This window comes from Anthonomus grandis, chromosome 8, assembly GCF_022605725.1.
Source record: "Anthonomus grandis grandis chromosome 8, icAntGran1.3, whole genome shotgun sequence".
Classification (NCBI taxonomy): domain Eukaryota; kingdom Metazoa; phylum Arthropoda; class Insecta; order Coleoptera; family Curculionidae; genus Anthonomus; species Anthonomus grandis.
In genome coordinates this window covers 18,359,124-18,383,264 of record NC_065553.1, presented here as the reverse complement: position 1 = coordinate 18,383,264, position 24,141 = coordinate 18,359,124, and the positions used below count along the sequence as shown (strand labels likewise).

Sequence of the window (24,141 nt, the reverse complement as noted above, 5' to 3'; positions counted from 1 at the left end):
AATGTATGTGCCGCATCCAATTTTATTTCGTCCCAGAAATTTTATCTCTACGAACTCTAAAGAACAGAGATCAGAACTGGAAAGCAGGAGTGGTTTTATATCTTGCTATAAAAGTTGTATATAGCATATGGCGGCGGTTATGTCCCTGTTAAACTAAATCAGCATCGCCTTCGGTGATAAAATAAGAATTTAATATAATGGGGGATAAGGACAATGTGATGTTTAGTAAGTGAAACGATTGTAATTCTGTCCATAACTTTAATAAATTTCTATAATTCCAAAAGGAAATAAAACGCAAAAGTAAGATCTCTAAACGAGAGTTTATTCTTTAAAAAAACGATAAGTGGAAGATTTGCCCCGGTAATATCTCTCTCGGAACGAAATTCTGAAGCTTTTTGAATCGATTGGAGTTACGTTCCACCGAAGCCGACTCTTTTAGATTTATACATATATCTTCATTTTATCATAAATTGAAAAATATGTTTCTGGATGGGGAGTCCGAAAGATTACCTATTGGCAAAGATATTTTATCAGAATTAATCTTATATTAAGTACGAATACGAACGGTTATAATTTAATAGTTGCTTCTTTTCCTTTGGCAGGATATGCCGATATATCTCTATTAAAACGGAACTGCCGGTGAATTTTCAATTATGATTTACTATTAAGGATATTATAAAATATTTATCGAATCATGATTAATTATGAATTTTATATATGATTAGAAATTATGAAGTAATTAGAAATTTTTTATTTGCACATTCATAGTTTATGTAAGGCAAGCAAGCACTGAGGAAAATATTATATCCGTGTTGGATGTTGCAGTAAATATACGTTTTCATTCGCACTATCGCAAGACAATGTAATATTACAAGAAGTACCATTCAGCGAATTACCAACATCGCCCTTATAAAACCCACCTAGTACAAGGACTTCGCCCTACTGATTACCAACAAAGGATAGAGTTTATCGCACCCCCTTGCGTTTTAATTCATAACAATCCCGAAGTTTTGTCACAAATCTGTTGGACTGATGAAAGTAGGTTTTGTGATAATGGGATAGTTATTAGACATAATGCACAATATTGGTCTGAAAACAATCTCCGATGGATAATGGAAACTCGTTTTCAAATTATAATTGGCATAAACGTGTGGGTAGTCTTATGGTTAGAACCTTTGGTGAGACACTCAAATTACGAGACAACTCAATTCAGTTTTAAAAATATCACGAGACTCGTAAAAATAATAAAAAATATTATTTAAGTCTGAGTTGTATTTGTTTAATAATAATAAATATAATTAATATTTTTTTTCCTTTTTTTGCAGGTTGCGTTCATACACTTCATAGTCATTAAAATGCCGGTAAGTTTGCAAAATGTTCCGCCCGTCGTAATTAAAAAATTTAATTAAATTTTTAATTTGTGTTTTGTAAATTGTCGCTTCTGTACTAAAGTTTATATGAAAAAAATATAGATTTTTTTTTTAATATTACGAAGTCTTTATGGTCTTATTAAGGTGGAGTAAATGTCATATAATCTAATCTAGCAATTTTGTAAGTAATCCCGCTTTCGCCAGCGGGCCTTAGCATTACCCCCGAGCATTTATATATTACGTCATTTATTTTATACGGCATAGTCAGTAAAGCTTCGGGCACATTTTAATGGGAAACACCAAGAAAAGGGCTGCAAAATTCATAAAGGATAAGAGATAATATGAAAATTGGAGATTAAAGTCGCTCAAAAAGGTATCAAAGTTTAATGAGAGCTTGAAAATGTATTTATGTTATAGAAACCAGTAAATATTCCAATCTTTCTCTGGCTTTGTGCAACAGGATTTTCCTCTTTTGAGATATTTATTTACTCAATGATCATTTTATCGCAAATCCGTCAATGAAAAAATGATTTTCTTCAATATCTGCGATCAGATGTTGTGTCACTCAAGCAGCTTTTCGCAATATATAATTGGCGGCCTATATGTTGTAGAAAACAGAAAAAAAAACATTTAACCCTTTAAGTAAAGGTTTCATCCACCAATTTATGTCAAGTGGGAATAGAGGTTAAATGATGCCACATTAAAAAGTATTTTTAGTATTCTATACATTTCCTACACCCAAAACAATGGAGAGTTTTTGATAATCAGTTCACTCTTTTAAAAAATATGCAGCTTTGTATCACATCAACGGAACTTTGATGTATTTAACTGCACACTGCATAACTTGTCCTTTTTTGGTTAAACTAAATTTAGATATTAGTTTTCATTTTTTAATTTGAGTGAGTCACTCACTTGTCTTTTGAGGCTATATAGAATGTATATGGTTCAGAGGATTGTGTTTTTCTTCAGAGCTGTCTAAATACATTGGAGGTATGCTGCGCGTTTAGTCATTCTACATCAAAAACGCCCTTAAATTTTAATCACTCTATTAATGGTACTATTTTGAATAGATTAGAACAAATTACTGTTCTTGGTATCACATTTGATTCTGAATTTACATTCGTATTACACTTCAACAACATAGTCAAGTCAGCTCTGAGAAGGCTTGGGTTCATAATTAGATATTCTCAGAGTTTTACTTTGGTATCTATATTAAGACTGATTTTCTGTTATTTTGTGAAATCAAAACTGGAGTTTAACTGCATTATATGGAACCCGTTCTTTTAGAACTATATTGGTCTCCTTGAATCTGTTCAGCGTAGATTTGCTAAGTAAGCGTAGGTTTGATCATCGGCAACTATTGAAATGCTTCAATCTACATCCATTATATCTCAAAAGAATGATTTTTTCAGTAAAATTCCTGCATGGGTTACTGAATGGATTAATTGATAGTCCTGTACTTCTTTCTGGTGTAATATGCGCTATATTTAATCGGATCTATCGCATGTGTGATACCTATTTCTCTCCGGTTCATGTGATTGTCGATATCTTGGTGGATCATTACTCTTGTATTTAAATTATAGTTAGTAGGTATATTGCAGTTAATTTAATTTTGTTGGATATATGATTATCTTGTTAAACTTTTATGAATGGGTTTATTAATTTTTATAAATTATTAATTTGTTATATATAATATGCTATATTTTAAAATTCTTGTGAACCCATATGTTAATCGGCTTTGTACGACGATTTGGGTTTAAATAAGTAAATAATACATTTTCAAGTTCGATCCTAATTGAATCCTCCCTCAACTTTACATTTCAATATTTTTCATCTAATACCACTTTTCGTTCATTTGCTTCAGAAAACAAGAATCCAAATTTTCAAAAAGAGAATTCCTGATTTCAAAAGAAAATATAACTGGTTTCCTCGTGAATATTACTGAGGCAATTTGCATTCTGCTCGGGCTTTTTCGCTATTATTCAAAACGCTCACAAAGTATTTCGGTTCTTCCTCCGAGACATTTGCCCCCCTAAAAGTTTTCCAGTTAGGACGGTTAACACCCCCTGACAGTGATCCTCGACCGTCGTAAAGAGAAACGGGTTGCTTATTTTATTAGGGAAGTTTACGAGTCAAAAGGAGATGGGGCTTTTATAACACCAAAAAGCATGGATTGATTTCTTTTTCTTGATCGGGGGTGTGGTTATAAAATGTCTTTGTGCGAAGATATAAATGGAGATACAGGGTGTTAGTTCAGTATGTGGATTTAAAGAAAAGGTTTCTTTAGTTATTAAGAATATTGAAATTGCTCAAGAACACGCTTTAACGAGAATAATTTATTTATTTTTCTAATATATTTTGTTAGTTACTACTAGGCTATTGAGAAGTCTTAGGTGAGATCAAAGTATCACTTGAATGAACGGAAATATAACAGATCTTTCTTACTTTTGGTGGTATTTAATACTAGAAAAATCCAAAATTATCAAAAAACATGCAAAATCAGCCAAAAAGTAACATCACAACAAAAATATGAAATTTCTTTTGATCAAGTTGAAATTTTAGATATTGTTGCACCCATTTCTCTAGTACATAGGCTACAAATAAATAACCACGAGTATCTGACGCCAGCTTATGCTTCCACTAAGATCCTAGCAACAAAATAAAAGGGACACGTATAAATAATCCATTGTCACTAAAATTGTGTACAGGATGTCCCAAATTCGAGGGTGACCATTGGAATCTCAGAAACCATAAGAGTTACGGGCTCGGTTAAATGGAGGCAAGGTTGCGCAATTTGGAGCTTAATAAAGTGACCTTTAAAAAATTTTAAAATTCCAGATACTTCTGTAGTTATCCGAAAAAAATCGAAAATTGTCAAAATCGTTTTTACGTTGTATCGACTTTATTTAAAGAGACATCGAAAAACTAAAAACAGTTTTGTTTGCCACATTTTATGTTCTACAACATGACTCAAAAAAATTAATCCGACGTTTCGTTTGCTTTCGATTATCATCAAGTTTATTTTTTATTATAGGCGCCATATTGGATTTTCTCATTTTTAAAAAGTATTTTTAATTGCCTTTAAAATGAGATATTACAATTGCATGTCCGGTTGCATTCCATGAGTGCAAGAGAGAAAGATATACGAGGGCGGGTCAATAAGTCCGTGACTTTTTGGATAAAAGACAGGTTTTTGTGTAAAAATTATTATATTTTATTTTTCAACATAGTCTCCTTTAAGTTCTATACACTTAGTCCAACATTTCTCCAATTTTTTTATCCTTTCGGAAAAATATGATTTATCGAGGTCATCAAAATAGGCATTTATTTGAGAGATGATTTCGTCGTTGGAGTCAAATCTCTTTCCGCCGAGCCATTTCTTTAAGTTTGGGAATAGGAAATAGTCACTGGGGGCTAAATCTGGAGAATAGGGCGGATGAGGAAGTAATTAGTAACCTAATTCATGGATTTTTGCCATGGAAACTGCACATGTGTGAACCCTTGCATTGTCCTGATGGAAAAGAACTTTTTTATTGGCCAAATGTGGTCTTTTTTCTTTCAGTTCCTCATTGAATCTATCCAATAAGTTGGTATAATATTCTCCATTGATTGTTTTCCCCTTTTGAAGATAGTCAATGTGGATTATACCGCGTGCATCCCAAAAAACGGTCGCCATGACTTTATTGGTTGACAAACCCACCTTTGCCTTCTTGGGCGCCAATTCACCCCGAGAAATCCACTGTTTTGACTGCTGTTTGGTCTCCGGCGTGTTGTGGTAGATCCAACGACGCAAAAATTCGTCCATATTGCGGTTGAATAACACCAAACACTCCTGGGAAATTGTCACACGGTTGCGTTTGTGGTCGATTGTGAGCAAACGCGGCACCCATCTTGCGGAAAGCTTTCTCATACCCAAATGATCATTCAAAATTGAAACTACTGAACCATGTGAGATGCCTATGGCTTCCACAATCTCTCTCACTTTCTAAAACCATATCGTGAATTTTTTCGATTGTTTTGGATGTAGAGACCTCGACTGGGCGTCCAGAACGTTCGGCATCTTCCGTGCTTGTACGGCGACATCGAAATTCAGTAAACCACTTCTTTACCATGGAAATGGATGGTGCAGAGTCCCCATAATATTTATCAAGCTTAACCTTGGTTTGAGTGATGGTTTTTAAAAAATAATGCTTAATGAGCACACGAAATTCACCATTTTCTTCTCAAAACGAGTGGTAGTCTGCTATCAACAGCTGTCAAACACAAACTAAATGACGCAGCTTGTTCAAATTTTGACAGGCGTCAACTGACAGTTCTCTGTTGACAGGAGCAGAGTTGCCATTTCCATTAAAGGGCGGGAAATTCAAAAAGTCACGGACTTATTGACCCGCCCTCGTATCAATGGAATTTCCAAATAAATGGAAAATGGAAGCTATAAAATACTCTGTATTTGATATAGTTTTTTTTAAACCAATTCAATGAAAATGACGCTCTTTACCATCTAGACCCAAGGTTTGTATACTGAATAGAGATTGTCATTCGGATCGGCTTTTCTCTATTGCCGTACACAATTTAATGAGCAATTAGTCTTTAAAATTTAGCTCCTTTTTTTAGAAGTAAATCCGAGATAGCATTTTTCATGTAAATATTTCTTAGAATTTTTATGAGCAATTACTTTACTAAATTAAGTTTCTGCGCGCTTGAGAACATACATATTCCAAATATTTTACAAAAACTCGAACAGTGCGGTTCTTTATGAGTTTTAAATTACATATGTGTTTTATACATTTTAGTAATGCAAAGTTGTAAAATTATCTTATAGAAGAAGGAAGAAGAAAGATTAGAAAATACACGAAACACACGAAATATTTTTAACTAGAAGGAGAGGAAGAAAATTAAAATCGCATTACATACTTTTTTATGTACTCGTATATAGACAACAAACTAAATGCTTAGTCTCATTCTCTAATAATTCGTCCCAATCGTAAAAAAAGTGTTTTAAAGGGTTGTAAACTCTCTCCCAATAGCCCTAACGAACGACCTCGGAGTGGTGATAAAAATTTCATTTCCTTAATGTAACTCCAGGCGATTTCTTCTCTTTTTATTTTTAGATAGATATTATTAGTTGTTTTATTCTTTAATTTTATGTGAACTATATTTTACTGAACTCGACATTTTAATTTATTAATTACAATATAGTAGCTGTTTACAAATTCGCAGTACATATTTATTTATATATACACTTGTAGAAATTGCTCAATTTCTACAATTTGGTGACTTTACAGTTTTTGGATCTCTTGGCTTTCCGATCTTTGACTGGCGCAGTACTGTAAATATAGCGTACTGAGTAGTCGTAAGTCGGAGTCTATCTAACACCCGATTTGATGCTTGGATGAAATTATTCTTACAATTAATATTCAGATGGATTAATACAGGAGTTTTCAAATTACCACAAACCCTTAAATGAGGCGAATTCGTCTCCTATAATCCCTCCTTTTCCATTACTACGGCTTTTTTTTATCTTCGGTGGAAATTAAACGCAGTCATTTTTAATGGATTAACCGAGCTCTGGATGGTTAGTGACCTTTTTTTTGACGGCTCATTAGCCGATCAAACATTTACAGTAAAAGTTTTCGCGAGAAAAAAGTTAGGCTTTTGTCGCCTTAAAGATTTCGATCGCTCTAAAAAGCACCTAATTAAGTAAAAAAAAGAGGCAGTCATGTAATTTTGGAGCTTTTTGGGGAAATGTCTCAATTTACAGGGTTTAAGTTTTAATTACTTAAGTTTTTTTAAACTTAAGTAACCATTTTAGGAACTTTTGTCTATACTACATTCAGTTGATATATCCATTATCAACTGAATGCCTCCTATATATTTAGTAAGGAAATCAAGGTGGCATGGGAATATTTCTTCCACTCAGATGTTATGAAAAATATTAACCACTACTGTAACTAAATCTGATCAAAATCATTGACTGGTTCTTCTATACGAGGCCGTGTAGTATGGAAGTATCACCCAGTATAACAAATATTGTGTAAATAGGAATCTACTATATTGTAATAATACATTAACCAATTTTGTATAGCAAAAAATTATAATGTCTAGTAAGCATTATCATAAACCAGGTCAACGGGAAGTTCAACGATCCTTGGACGTAGCTTTTTGAAATATCATTATAGATAACCCTAAGAAGGTTGTTTCATTTTAACCCTATGTCTTTCCACAAGGGCTAAACCATAATTTACTACAGACGTAGTAAAGAACGCTGCTTAAAAGAAGATGCTATTCAGATCATTAAACCCAAAGCTGGTACTATAGAGGGTTATTTTACGTACTTTCATGTCATAAGTCTTGAAGACAAAACCTTTATTTAACGGATTGGCCTTCATAATCTTTGGATATTTCTTAATCCCATAGAAAATATATGGGTATTTATTTGTAAATGTATGGTCAGGTTGGAAATTAGTCAATAATTTCCCAAAATTATTAAGTATTAAAATACACAGCAAAGTTCTAATGAGTAAAACGTTTTTAGCACAATACACAAAAGACGATTACTAACGAACTAAATTATAGCCCTAGATGGCTAGCGAATTGAAAAGGAAGGGATATAGCGAAAAGGGTGCAAATTCATACAACAATGGGATATATCGGGGAATGCGAAGTTAGTAGCGCCCAACTGCTATTCAAACCGGGTGATTTGCCTGATATCGTAAATTTATGTCGATACACGTTTTTTAAGGTATTATTTGTTTTTGGACTAACTTGGGTTTTGACCTAAATTTCTACTCTTTCCGACAACAGTGTGAAAGTTGCCTTTGCCTAAATTGTTTTGGCATTAGAGCATGTTTGTATAGGAAATTGCGTTAGGGAGAATAGAGTTAACTTGCTGTTTTTGGATTTAGCTAGATTTGAGGGTAAATTTTCAAAAAGTCAGTTTAAGACATTATTTCTCTATTTATCCTTTTTTCTTTCACAGTATCTTAAACTGTTTCTTTTGGAACTCAATTAAAATATTTTCGAAATACATTATTCTATTTGCTGATGGTGGGAACGAATTTACCAATCAATTTCTCACATTCAATTTTCGACCACTTTCCATCTAAATTGAATAAATAAATTTAATTAAATATCTACAGCTAAACGAAATTTCTCTGAAAACATAATTTTCTAAAACAACCCTCGTTCCCGACCTTTTCAGACTGGAGATCATGGTTGTTTGGGAAACGTAAGTGGAAAACTTATATAAAGAACGAGAGGGGCAATCAAACGGCCGACAACAATTCATTCCACACAAAGTTTAAAATTCAATTTGCTTGGATCTCATTTCTTTTACTGTTTACCTTTCGCTCACAACACACACAATGGTAAAAATAGAGTTTTCGTTTTCATTTATTCTCACGTATTTCTCTTATGTAAAGATCTTTAGTTACTGCTTAAAGAGTGCACCTCTCAATAAAGAAATTTAGATTTATTTTTCAGGAAGAATGCCTTAGTTGACTATTTTCATCATGATCATATACATTTACATGATCTTTTAGATATATTATCATTGTCTCTGATGCCTTGTATATTTTCAAGCATTGGGGCAGGCTACTAAAAGCCTTGTAGTAGTCAAAACAATAGTGTGCAAAGGCCTGGAATCATAAAAAATCAAATATTAGATGTATACAATGCCCTAAACATGATGAAAACCGAATAAATTCAGGTGGTAGTAGTAGAGGCATCAAATAAAAGTTTTCATACGAAATGATCGAATAGAAAAAAACTGTGGATAAAAATTTCGTTAAAAAACATTTAAATATTAATGAACTTCCCCACTTTTTAACCTCTTTAACGTTAATGGGAGCCGTCCTTTTCACATCGTTGAAAACATCGTAGAGTATGACGCGTCACAATACCTGTCATGCTAAAGCGGATTCTCGCTTTCGCTGAGGACAATCTACTACTCAAATAGAGGCGTGAACACATCCGCCTCCCGATACGTTAAGGGTGTTTCCGTTTTTGCATAGCGTACTACACAGTGTTCTTCGTTCCTTGCAACATTTTGTATGTAAATTACATATAATATGAGAGGAGCTTGGCTGCGGTCGTGTTCGTATTTAATTCTAGGACGGTGTGTAGAACTGCTATTGTTATAACGTGTATTTTATGATAGTTGTTAAAAACTTGTTAGGGATATTTACTTTATATGTTAATTCATTGTATAGTAATAATAGACAACTTTATATGCGAATAAACATTTATTAAAGGACCTATACCTGATTAAAAAATTAGTTTTTTAGGATGTAATGGTTGATGAATCAATAGATGCATCAAACTACGGATAGTTGCATATATGCAGATTCGAAATGCAGCAATATACCATAGACAGGTTATGGGAAAAGGAAATGCTGTAGATGCGAATTAAATCTTTTAAATCTATTTCAGAGTACTCACGAAGCATTGAACAAATATCTCTTTACAGCCATTTTAAACCTATTTAAAGAGAGCCGCTAAGTTTTCATAATTTTTCAATGGAGAGAAGCAATCCAAGAAGTTTTCAATCACTCCCCTATCTAGTGAAGTGTGAATGAGAAACAGTTCCTTATTTACGTTTATTCTTAAAACTAGATAACTATGACTTAAAGTTATAGTACTCTGATCAAATGATTAAAATCCAAAGAAAATCCCTTCTTAACACAGAAATATACTGTGCGAGTCCATAACTTGGAATAAATACACTAAATCAAAGGCGCTCTTTTCTTAGGAAATATGCTCGGACACGATTAGTCTGCCTTTATTTTAATGTTAGAAAAAATTATAACAATGTCTCAAATGTGAGATATGATGTCATCACTATTTTTTTTTGATGACTATTATTAAAGAGTTTAATAAGTTTAAGAAGTAACATATGCGAGCCAAGTTTCAATTTTTTATTCCTTGTCAATTCAATAGTCTTTCTTTAATAAAAGTTTAAAATATCGTCCATTTACTATACACTATAACATTTCAAATTATCCCGCCGGAATTTCGCCTACAATCCAGTCTTATTCGTTCTTTCAAATCCTGAATATTTACCGGTTTGGTCTTAAAACTCTTTAAGTAGCTCCATAAAAAAAAGTCCAAACGTCTTAAATCCGGAGATCTGGGTGGCCATTCAAAGAGTCCTCTTCTCCCAATACACCTAGCTAGAAATAAATCATCCAATACGGGCAGGTCTTGCAAAATAAGAAGGCGCGTCGTCCTGTTGAAACAAGATGTTTTCTATTCGGGACGTCAGCTTCTATAGGACAAGGGAACAAAATAGCCAAATTCGTAACTAGGTCCTTCTGCAAGGAATCGAAATAGCTTGATCACTTAAGATATTCTTGGAAAAAAATTGCTGGTATAACTATATAATCACCGCAGCGTATATAATCACCAACAACCCCCGCCCAAACATTGACTTTTTCTGGATATTGAGTGTGGCATTCGTTGATGCAATGTGGGTTTTTGTTTACGCATTAACGACACTTTACCTTACCATTCAACATAAATGTGATTCATCAGAAAAGAAGACTTTCTATTTTTAGAATATTCCCGTCTAGTAGATCCGTAGTTCGCCAAATTGAGTCTTCTATTCGGATCATCTTTGCTGAATTCCTGGAGCATTGTTATTTAATAGGAATGATATTTTTCAGCTTTAAGAACTCTTGCCACTAAAAAATGGCAAATTCAGAGTTCCCTAGCTATCCCTCATGGGAATTGTTTTCGAGAGAGATAGAACATTAATTTCGACCTCTTCATTGATCGTTTGGCTCCACTGCGTAACAAATAACCTAGACAAAATCTGGTGGAGCTACACTCTTTTCTTTATCATACCTTAGTAGTTGGGTATACACTGTACTTCCTTTTCTGATGCATTAATCTCCTGTCTGTAATATTAATTTGCTAGTACGGTATGTAGTCTAACGCTTCTCTAACTTTTCAATAAAGGACGTATTTATGTTCTCGGCATCACTTCGTCTCCTCATGTGTTTTTCCTGGCGATTTTAGTCATCTGAATAAGTTTTGTCACGCGTGTCACGCTATACAAGTTTTAGCGAAGACTGTGCCCTGGTCAAATTGTGATTGCGTTATCCACCCTAATTTTTTTAACAATTGAACATTCTTCTGTATATATATATATATATATATATATATATATATATATATATACCTATAGCTATATTATTATAACTAATAATTAGTTCATTTTCACATCATTTTCGCGGTCATTATCTGTTATCCCGGTTCATTCTTCGGCTTCGGCCTCTGTGGCATTCTTGTGGAAATTGCTCACTAGTTACATCGATTCTCCAACTCTTCCTGATAACATTTTTGCAGATGCTAAATCGATTTTGGTTTAGCATCGATTTTGGGACCCTTGCTGTTTGTTATTTATACGTGTGACATGAATTCTATTGTCAATAATTGTATAATTCAACGATACGCGGATGACACCCAAATATATACCAGTTTTTCTAAAGCAAATGTGGACGAAGCTGTTCTTCGATTGAATGAGTGTTTGGAGTTATAAGTATTGGAGTTATAGTAGCTGAATATTCTAAAAATATTGGGATGCGACTGAATCCGTCGAAATCGGTCGTAATATACATTGTTTCTGATCATGAGTGAGCAACGAATAATTTGGCTATTCATGTATCCCAAACTCCAATCCCGATCGTGAGAGAATGTAAGAATCTCGGCATCATAATTGATTCTAAGTTACGATTTCGCGCAGCCAACTGGCAAGGTTCCTTCAAAGGTCGTATATGTCATTGCGGAATCTGTACAAAAGTAACGATATACTCATACTGCGGTTGAGAACGGTTTTGTGCGAAACATTAAGGTTCTCTCGCATACTACTTATTGTAATTTTGCGTATGGCCCAGCCCTGGATGTAACATATATATACGTTTTATTTACAATTAAAGGGCCCGTGATCACGTCAGATACAAGTTACCTGCACTGAAGTGGTTGAATATGCAGGATCGAGAGACGGTACAGTTCGCATGCTTTCTTCATAGAATCTTCTCTAGTGGAGCGCCTGAGTATCTTAGAGGTCGTTTAATTTTTAAATTCTCCACTCATGATCGTATCACACGTCAAAATAGCCTTTTAAATATACCAAAGTATTGGACAGCTATGATTTGACTTTAATCGTGCCAAAACTAAACATTAAATATCAAGATCCTCTTTCCAGCGTGTGCAAACCATCAACAATTTTGGTTCCACTTGTGATATCTTTCATTGCAGGCACCTAGTTTCACATCTGATCTTGAGGATTGTTACACAGTGAGTTTGGCAGTCGCTGGAGGATGGGTTGACTTTTTTTTCTATTTGCATATAACTTTTTTATTTAAATATTACTTAAATAAACAAGAAATAAAATAAAGTCCCTTTTTTGATGGTGATTTGCGTTTACTTTTAAAATCGGCTTCAATTTTGGCAATCACTTGGAGTCAAATCTCTTTACTCGTATCATTCAAATGAGGCTTATAAGCCACCAGTATTCACTCCAAGCTAGATTTAGAGCTTGATTCTTTACAGCTACTAGCAGCAAGCTGAAAAAAATCCAATATCAATTTGAGTATTGTCTTTATTGTGTGTATTCTATTGGTGAAATAGCACTTTCTATTCGAGGACGTTTTTTTAATTTCTTCTCAAAAAATTGAATATTTCAATATGCGTCCTATTTTCATACATAAGAATTGGAATGAAATAATGCTTGCAGCATTTTGAGCGTTTCAACAATCAATAAACGCTTAAAACGAAATAAAAAACAAGCTAATTTCAAGTGTACCTCGATCCAAGATTTAAATGCATCCACTTCGCCAAAAACTCGGGAAATATAAGTATCATTCAAAATACGATCCGTTGTGGCAACACCGTTGGGCGTCCGGGAAAATGCGCGCGTCCCGGCGCTGATTTTCGGGCGCCACGGGATCAATATCGGCAACAGTGCCTCGCGGGCACCTCAGCTTACAGTTGAGAAAGGTGCGCTTGGTCAGTGACGTGGGCCGCTGTTGTTTCAATATTATTATTCGCCCACTAAGCGGATCGCTGGCCGGAAGAGCTTGGGCGGTGAAACGGACGGGACTGTATTGAATTACCAACCAATCATAATGGAATCCTTGTTGGCATAACGGTCTGACACCGTTACATTATTAGTTTGTCACTAGATTGATTGAAATTTTGATCATTATTAATTTCAAAATTAATCTCGTGGGATGTCAAATTGTTTCCTAGAGATATTTATTTCCCAAACTATTAGGTCAAAGATATATCAGGAGAATTGCAAAGAGTTAAACACGTTGACAAGTCTGATGTAGAACAACGAATCAAATTGATAATGGCAACTGATGCCATTATATTCAGAAATCCACAAGTTTAAAGATGTTGGTAAACATCAAAGAAAATGCACGCACATGTTTTTTTTATTACTAATAAACTCCCCGGATGATCATTTCTATAAGAGAACGGCTGCGAATGACCCAAACGTGTGCCCTTGTTTCTGACAAAATGAATTTGGGTCGACCAAGGATGCCTCACGTGGATCAATATGTTCAGTTAGAAGCTCGAAGAAATGACACAATAATAGCAGCACAATTAATAAGTCATCTGCTCAAAGCTTATAATGTGACTGTTTCAAGGCATAGTAGCCACATAGAGTTGAGAGAACGTAATCTAGTAAGCCAAAAGCTTTGGAGACGTCAACCCTTAAAACGAGGGAATCACGCCAGTCGAGTAGCTTGGGCTGAGTACATATCACTTGAGAAAAAATAAAATCAATGCAAAATATTTTATTTACTATTGAATATTGCTTTGGCTTGTATCCAGATTCTCGAAGAGTACGCGTATGGAGTGCATCTGGCATAACAAATCGAGTCTATCACACACAGAAGGTTCACAGTTAGCTAGAGGAGGCACAATTATGGTATGGGCAGGAATTTCTCTTTGGAGTCGAACCGAGCTCGTTCTTCTGGGTCGTTTCTTATCAGCATACCGTTACGTTAGAGATGTTCTAGAGTGAAAATTTATATTTTGATGTATGATAATGCCACTCCACGCATAGCTAGAATCACACGACGTTTTTTGGAAGAGCAAAACATGCGTGTTTTAGACTGGCCTGTTCAATCACCTGATCTTAATCCTATAGAGAATGCCTGGGATATGCTTCAGCGAAGAGTTCTTCAGAATCAGCTTTAAAACCAAGAGCAGCTGTTTCAATTTCTACAACAGTGTTGAATAGCAACTTCCCAAGAAGATCTGGATAACTTAATCCATCGCATGGAAAGACATTGTACACAATCAATGCACGAGAATGTCACAGTCCATATTAATTTTTTTGCAAAATGTTGATTATAAATTTTTTGTTGTTTTGCATATATTGTAAATAAATTCCAATTTTTCTCACGAAAATCAGTATTTTAATATCACGTCATAATTAAATTGTTATTGGGGTATCTCCACTTATAAAGGTTTACAAAAATATTTAATTTAAATATTCTAAACCAGTTTGTAATTAAAATAATTTAATATCCCTGGACTTTGAGCATGTGTGTATCTATTATTTGTTTAGTTTCTAGTTTGGTCGGTTTTTTTTTGTCAGAGGTTGTGAAATATGAAAAAACACTAATCTACAAAATGAATTGGAAGCATTTAAGATTTTTGGTAAATAACTTGAAAGGCGAGGTAGTTGGTGAAATTAAAAAATACACTTTTATCTACTTATAAAAAATAAGGAATAAAAATAAAGGAAAGAAATCATGGACTATAGCATTTGTAAGTATATCATTACAAATGCTGAGCATGTGCGAAAGAGGTGAGGTACTGATGTTATCAATAATGAATAAATCCTGTGATAAGACTCTTAAGTTGATTTTAGGAACTCTAAATTGACTAAAAGTAATAAGATTACAATTACTATAGGTTATATTATTCAATATAGTATATATAAATATCACAGTGTGTTATTTTTACTGGTCCTAACAGAAAAAAGGTGAAACATCTTTATCAGAGATCTATAGAAATCCTGAAAGGATATATGCCGTTTCTTTTCACATACATATACTGCAGAAAAAGCCTCTGTATCTTTTCGATTTCATTGCTGTAACTGTAGGAACTTGGTGAACAGATAGTTGCAGTATATAAGTCTTTGCTGTTTCATATTACAAACCCAATTACTTTAAAGTTTTTTTTTCTAAAATACAACACCCAAATCTTTAACTTCATCACATTGCGGTGTTGAAGTTTGTTAATACAAGAATCCCTACCAAGTACATTGACCTTTTGAGAAAAAGAAACTACATAACACTTCCCATCATTAACAAGTCAGAGAGGCCATTACCAACTTTTACTCTTTGGATTAAATTTGATCTAGAACAGATGCATGATGTCTCCAGTTTTCGCACTAAAATGCCACGGTTGACCTTATCGAATGCATTTGCATAATCAGTATAGATTATACAAGGCTTTGTTGTTATTCAAAGTTGCATGTGACAGAAGTTAAAAAAAAAAGCAGGTTTCTAACAGAGCATTTACCAGGAATACAACCCTGCTGAAATTCTGAGATCTCCTCAGACAGATGCGAGATTTATATAGATAAATATTTAATATACTAATGAATCGATAACCAACTATATTATTTCTCCTATCATCTTTAAAAATAGGTATAACAATAGATTTTTTTTAGCCTATTTAGAAAGCATCCTACCCTAAAAGAGAGTTTGAATAGAAACTTAGAGGAACAATTGGAGCAATTGGCAGCCTTCATTAGATGATGGTATATTGTTAACGACCGTAGCTTTCTTAGGCTTCAACTTTTAATGCTAGATAAAATGTCATCGTCTGTGGACTTTGGGGAAATTAAAACCATTTTTATAGTTATCAGACCCATGGTTATAGGCACTGGCTTCAAAAAGAGTCTTAAAACAATGTGAATCCGGAATATTTTAATATTACGAACCAATGAAGGAGGGGACCACTTTTAATGGACTCATAGTACCTGAACATAAATTTAGTCACAGAAGCAGTCAAACATCCATACGTATGTATGACTAGTACATCACAAGTAATAACGCTGAACGATTCACACTCTTTCAACATATTGTAAAGTACTATTAAATTATTTTCTAAATAAAATATTTGTCTTCATTTAAGAGGGGATTATTTGACTTTAATATTTCGATATTAATATTTGAAATAAGCAGATCTCCTGAAGTCCACAAAGTTAATAATCGAACTTAGTTGCTCCATATCAAATAAATTTAAAAATTAAAGAAAGTTAAACTTGACTTAAAAAATAACTCGAAAAAAGAAAACGCCAATAAACATTGAGACAAGCTAAAACTATAAAGAGTTTCGAAATTTGGAACAGAGTTCATTTATTGATTCCTGTACCAAATCAGTTAGTGCTGAAGTACAAGGATGTTTTCATAATCTTGTTATTTCGCAACTACGAATAGTTGGCTGTCGATTGTTTTTTTAAATTACCTGCAACCATATGCCATATAGTAATTATGGAGCAATAGCTCAGTGAGCAACGTGCTTTTGTGATTAAATTGAAATACAAAAATATAATCGCCGTGCAGGGGTATTTCCAAATTTATTTTCATATTGATCGGCACTGCAGAGTTCTTTTGACTCATCACTTTTAAGAAATGGGTTTAAAAACGCAGGTTCAAAGGAAAAGTGATAAAACGCCTGAAAATGGCGATCGCGTAAGAGAATCTGTAGAGCACAGTCCAAAACGTTCAACCCGAAGGCGAGCTCAGGCCTTAAACAAATGTGCGATTTTTTTACTTCGAATAGTGCACAAAGATCTCAATTTTCACACATACAAAATTTAAATAGTCCAAGCACTAAAACCAACAGGCATCCCAAATCGTCTACGTTTTGCTGAAACTTTCGTTGATAATGAGATCGATATTCACAATTTGTGGATATCTGACGAGCTATACCAACAAACAAAATTGACGTTACTGGACTTCAGAAAATCTGTAGAATTAATAATTTTTTCAGTAACCAATGAAACAGATTTCCACATAACAACCAATCAGCAAGATGGTGCTACTTTACGAACCAGAAGAGCGGAATTAAATTCTTTGCAAAGATTGTTTAAGATACACGTTATTTCTAGACGAGCAAGTATTGACTGGCCTGCAAGGACGCCAGATCTAGTGGCTTGCGATTACTTTTTGTGAGGCTACGTAAAACAAAAGGTCTTCATTGCTAGAACCATTCAGGAACTTAAACATTATTGATGAGATTGCTAATATTCCCGCTAATATGTTACATAGGGTTATGGAGGATTTCCACGAAAGGCAATAGTATATTGAGAGAAGGGGAGGCCATTTAACTAGATTTATTTTAAAAAAATAAAAAAATATTAATAACAAAATTTATTTGCATTAATTCAATATAAAAAGTTACAATAATAATTAAGAAACTTAGTTAAATTAGAATAACAGAAAAAGGAACTGAAAGATGATTTAAATAAGTTTGTGTCCAGTCTCTCAATTTGTTCTACATCCTATGAATACTTAATAGGATGTAGAATATGTACTTAGATGTATTAATGGTTATTAATACATCTATGTAAGATGTGTAAGGAAAAATAAATTATTCAAAACTAGAGACCAAAAAAAAACCAACCGAAAAAAAAGGCAACAATAGAACATAATTACATGTATATCAATAGTACACACTAACAAATTATAATAATTAAAAAATAGTGCCTTTTAAGTAATTAATCACATTTTTTGTTTTACTGGTACAAAGATACAATAAAAATAAACAAAAAAAATAAAATAAAGAATTAAAAATAAAGTTACCAAAAAAAAAATATAGGGAAAAATAAAAACTTTAAACATAATTATTGGCTCAAAAGCTGCATCTTAAACTCGTCTCAGAAAAACTCCTTTCAAATATTGCGGTGGTATGTTGTGGTGGAGTTATTAAATTTCTAAACCTTACATTTATATTGTGTGCACATCTGTCCTATACTTAATTTTATTTAAATTGTAAAGCGGTGTTGTGGTGATAATAATTTTGTGATAAAACACCAGAGAGTTCAGATATCTTCTATCCTTCATGCTTAACCATTTAGCATCTTTTAGTTTATGAGATATTGGTAATCCCTTTTTAATACCGTAAATAAATCGCGAACAGGATTTCTGAACAATTTGAATTCAGAATTGGTCACTCTGATCTCTACACGGCCCTTAAACTACGTCACAAAAGTTAAAATTACTTAGAAGAAGACTATTAGAGAGTTGAGCAGGTGCCGATGTGGCAGCTTTAGGGAACCATATGCCTTCTAAATTTTCAAACTAACATGCTCTCCAAAACGTAGATCAGTATTCATCAGAAGACCTAAATTACATGCACAGTTTGAACTGGTTAACTGATTCCCCAAATAACTATTTGCATCTGATTTTTTACATGATTTTTGTCCTTTCCAAAAAATAATACCACCGATTTATTTGAATATTTACCAAGATTTTTTTAGGTCCTCTTCGATACTTTTTTTGGCAAGTTCCCATTCTTTTGGTTTAAAAGAGTATGCCATTTGCTCATCATCGACATACTGATGAACGAATAAGGCAATGTTACACGTATAAATAAAAACCAAAGCGGTCCCAAAATTGAGCCCTGTGGTATTCCGTTTTTAATTGTACCTTGCTCCGACTGCCCCAAAGACGTTTCCACTTATTGGCTCCTCCCTTTTAAACAACTACCTGAAAGAGCCATTGCTTCCTCTGAAAATTCAACAAAATGTAAAATGGACAGCAGCATCTCATGATTAACAGTGTCAAACGCCTTTGAGTAGTCTAAAAGGATTAGTGCGGTGGTATTGGCTTTATCAGTTTCCCTACATAAATCATCGGTTATATTTCCTAAAGATGTTGCGCAGCTATACCTAAATTGGCTTTTTATTGTTTTACTGTATTTTATTTAAATGAAATTGGCGTTGAAATATTAAAGTAAGCAAAACTTTTCGCTCCCAAGGACCAGCTTGCATATTTCAAGTGATTGACATTGATTCGAGTTAAAACCATGAAAATATTTCGATATTGTGGCAAAGTTCAAAGTTGTCAATATCAAGTAACTAGAGTGTACTGGATAAACATGAACACAAAAAAATTTTATACCAAATATAAGAATCAAGACTAAAAACTAAGTGATTGGCAATTATTATCTTGTGGAGACTACACTTACTCTGTGTAATCAGACTGGATGAGAAGATGGCTCGTACTAAATAAGCTGGTGCTGATGTAATGATCAACAGAGAAATACACTGTTTTGAATTAGAGTTGATATGTTCAATGGGGTGAAGCTGAAAGCAAAAGAAGTCAAACTTCTTATCGATATCAGTGCCTTGCCCGGAACAAATTGAAAGATAAATGATGTCGCGCCACTAAATGACCATAACTATTCGCCCTTTCAATTAACCTAATTTATCCATCCCCTACTTACAGTTGCAATATGCATCGTCAGATTCCTGCAACGAAACAAAATGGGGAAAACATGGCAACGTAGCTGGGGGGGCCCTATACCGTTCTATCTAAAAAGCAGCGAGCCCGCAGCCGAACCAGTTACCTAGCGGGAGTGCCTACAGGTTCGAGCGCACTTGTATCGTGCCCGGTAAAAATAGCGTAAACCGCAATTGTGTTAATACGCGCAAAGAGGAGATGGCCGAATTGCGGGTGAATGCTGCGAAAAATCTGCGGTAAAGAGCCGAATTGGGTCTTGCGTTAGAGCGGAATTGTTGGGACTCGAGTTTAGAGAGTGCTTTGAGGTTTTTTTGGTGGGACTTTTTTGGTTGCGAGCATTGTTGTTGAACACTTTGTTGTTTTCTTCTTGCTAGAGTGGAGTATTGGTAGAGTTGAGTGGGTTTGAGTACCTGAACGTGTTTGCAGAGTTTTCAGAAGGGAAGCAGTTTTCTCCAAAGGTTGGATATATTTTTTTTTATAATGATTTTCCAGCAACTGAACATTTTTTCTATTTTAATACTAGTTATTATCAATAAAAAAGCATTTTCTAAAGAACCAAAATAAATATTTTTTAAAATTTTAAAATGTAATTCTTATTATAAATCGCTCTCGATATCTTTCTATTATACTGGCTAGTTAAGTTTATTTACTTTTTAAGGAAAATGCAACACGGAAAATTATAACAGAGGTAACCAATCTGATAATTTGAATATAAATAACAGAAAATATATGGTCTAGCCTTAAACCTTATAATCATTGGCTTTCATTGGTATTTTAAACCATGCATCCAAGGCCTAGTAGGCTAGAAGCTTCAACTTTTAAAAAAACATACATCTGCTTCGAATACAATTTTTTATTTCTTTCAGGAAGTTAAAAAATGCATAAAATCAGTTCTTAATTGCATTGAGGAATTGAGCGGAAATGTTAATAGTTTCTTCATTTTTAATAAAAAAAAGAAAAAAATATCAAGCCTTAAACTTTATGAGCCTTGGCTTTTAAATGTAATGTAACCAAGGCCTATTAGGATAGAGGCTTGAATTTAAAAAAATACATCTGCTTCAAATAGAATTTTTTATTTCTTCCAGGCAGTTACAAAAAGCATAAAATCAGTTCTTAATTGCATTGAGGAATTAAGCAGCAATGTTAATAGTTTCTTCATTTTTAATAAAAAAAAAGAAAAAATTATCAAGCCTTAAACTTTATAAGCCTTGGCTTTTAAATGAAATGTAACCAAGGCCTATCTGCTTCAAATAGAATTTTTTATTTCTTTCAGGAAATTAAAAAATACATAAAATCAGTTCCTAATTGCATTGCAAGCACTGCAGCCTTGGCTCTCAAATGTTATGTAACCAAGGCTTACAAGGTCTGTTATATAAATGTTTTCCAGGCAGTTGAAAAATGCGTTAAAATAGTTCTTAATGACATTGAAAAATCAAGCAACCACCTTAATATTTTATCAATTTTTAATAATAAAAGAAAAATATGATCAAGCCTTAAACTTTATGATTCTTGGCTTTCAAATGTAATGCAACCAAGGCCTACTAGGCTAGAGGCTTGAACTTAAGAAAATACAACTACCTGGAATATAATTTTTTATTTCTTCCAGGCAGTTACAAAAATACAACATTAAATCAGTTCTTAATTGCATTGAGAAAATGTATGCACCAGACAATATATCTTCTTCCTTATTTAATACGTGTATAATGTATCAGCATCCTTTTTTAAACGTATTTGTTTCCTCGATTGTTTAGCAGTTTTTCATTTGTTTATTAAGAATATTTCTTAAACCCGACAACTAATAGATCTAATTCGACCCTATTTTCCACAACCTCCTGTCAATAATAGAGGCAGAGGACGTAGAGTTTCCATTGAATCGGGAGTTTTAGTATGTCAAGATTTTATGCCACGGGTTGTTACCAAATAAGCATTGGACAAAATTTTAATTTTGGAACTACTGCAAGTCGTTGGATCCGTAAAACTAGTAAAATTATGGACAATCATCCTGCTGACCGATTCATCAATTTTTCAAATACAAGAGATGAGAGACAACTTAATAAATTCATATTTATAGAGAGATTCAATTTTTTTAATGATATAGGTGCGCACTTCTGACCATCAATATCCTATTTCAAACTACTTCTTTTTTGCTCCTGTATATACTCTAGCATTTGTGACCATTTGAAAGAGGACACCCTATATTTAACTACAGATAGACTGGTTGTAATATGGCGATCCATTTATAACGCGATCAATATGCAAAATTTCAGAATCATTTATATTCCGAACCGCATACTTTAACTTATGATTAAACCAATAATTTAGACCCTCTCAGCTATTTCTATAACATGGCTCTTTCCCAGCCAAATGGCTTGTGGGACACTAATGGTCTCTCACGAACTTTAAACTGCAATTTAACTATTACGTCGGACAATTTATAACATTATTAAATGACCGGCAATGTAAATATAAACCTTTTAAAATCACATCGTTGCGGACGTATAGAAGGTAAAAGAAAAATGGAGTATTAACAAATTAGCCGCGTTTTAAAATCTCTAAAAGACCATAAAGCGATGATAAATAATCTTGTGCCTTAGGTTGGTACAGACTGGAATGAAACTATGTTGAAATTTTTAATGCTCAAGGGTTTTAAAGGCCTTTTGTCCTTTAATTGGCGGAAGTCTTTTGGCAAAACATTGCCGTAAAGTTAAGGCTTTTTACGTGGGGAAATAGTTATTTTTCTTTGTTGAAAGACACTCATTAAAGTGAAAGATTTGTGGAAAAAGAAGGTAACATTTTCATTAAAATTAGAAATAAATAAATTTGGTATTTTCGCAAATAAAACAGTTCTTTAACATATTAACCAAAACCTCTGAAACCCCTAAAAACTTAATAATAATTAGTTAAATAATGAAAAAGCAAGCATAACGTATTTTTGTTTATTTTTTATTGCATCTCAACAATATATAGAAATAAAATTATAAGTAGGAAAAACACTACTAAACATATATTAATGACTAAAACGTCATAATACTCTTAGTTACTAATTACAATAATACAAAAAAATCCTTAAATATTTTAATAGTCAATGTCAATTTGACAAGTATTTGTATACGTTCACGTTCGTTGATCGTTCACGTAAACGAGAAAAAGCAGAGGATCATACCTACATTTATATATTACCTTCAGCCTGAACAAGATCTCAAAGATAAGACTGAAACCATTTAAGGGTAGTTCTTCTTCTTCTGGGCATCCTCGGTACTCAGAGATTCACGAAAGCCAAACTATTGAAAATTTAATAGCCCAAGGCTATTTAAGCATGCAACCATCCTCACCTTAACAAGCCGCTCCACAATCTTCGTCAAAGTAGGCAGTAATGCTGTGGGTCTAAAATTAGGAGGATAGTTATGTTGACCTCCCTCATAAAGAGGAATAATCATTACAGTCTTTAAGGAAGGCAAACTGGGAAAACTACTCCAGACACAAATGTAAAGTTAATTACCTCAGCCAAAACCTGCAGGGCAACGGGATGTATGGCCAAAAATGTCTTTGGTGAAAGCCTATCCCAACCTGATTAATTCTTATTAATTATATTATTGAATAAACTTTTAAGCTCATCTTTATTCGTTGGTACAGAAAAGAAAGATGCAGCTACTACCACATTGCTTAGATATCCCCTGGGGTCTATTTCCTGTGACATATTTGTTCTAAGCTTACTAGCAAAATTACAGTAGAATGAATTGAGGACGTTGCAATCTAAGATGCTTGAAGGAACAAAGACATTATTTTTGCCCCTCAGGTCTTTTATAATTTTCCAAGATTCCTTTGCTCTATTGGAGGAATTATTTCCTGCGGTATCGATTAAACTAATTTAAAAATGAGACAATGTTCATAGAGTTTCGTTAAATATTTTAAAATTGTTATTCTATGCGGGTTATATATATATATTTATATAGTGATCTGAACTTTTGTGTAATAGTTTGCGCAATTTTATTGCAAGTGATACAGTTACCCCTATGAAAATCTCGACTCGACGTAGCAAGAAGCGAGTTGCAGCAGAATGCACGACATTCATGCGTGTCCGTTACCGTATTTCGCCATTAAGCACCTCTGTATGTGTAATGATCGATTCTCCAACCTGTATATAAAAATAAAATTGAATGAAATTTTAGTTATTAGGCTTGACACTTAGTTTTTTCTCTAACTTCACATGTATTTTAAGAAAAAATATAGGATTATCTTCTGTGGAAAGCTGAATTATTTGCATTTCAAAA

General features: G+C 33.5%; 2 protein-coding genes across 5 annotated transcripts in view; both read left to right on the top strand.

Annotated features, from left to right (window-relative positions):
- LOC126740003 (neurocalcin homolog) overlaps positions 1 to 24,141 on the top strand; it is a 185,589-nt gene that overhangs the window by 49,958 nt on the left and 111,490 nt on the right. The gene's annotated exons all lie outside the window — the stretch shown is intronic.
- The window catches only part of LOC126740004 (neuronal calcium sensor 2), a 164,480-nt gene that overhangs the window by 49,667 nt on the left and 90,672 nt on the right, over positions 1 to 24,141 (top strand). The window contains exon 2 of one of the 2 annotated variants that reach the window (XM_050445857.1): positions 1,326 to 1,361. The gene's annotated coding sequence lies outside the window, so the exon portion shown is untranslated. Of the gene's footprint in view, positions 1 to 1,325; positions 1,362 to 19,890; positions 20,329 to 24,141 lie in introns of those variants that run through there. The other variant, XM_050445856.1, reaches the window with a different exon arrangement.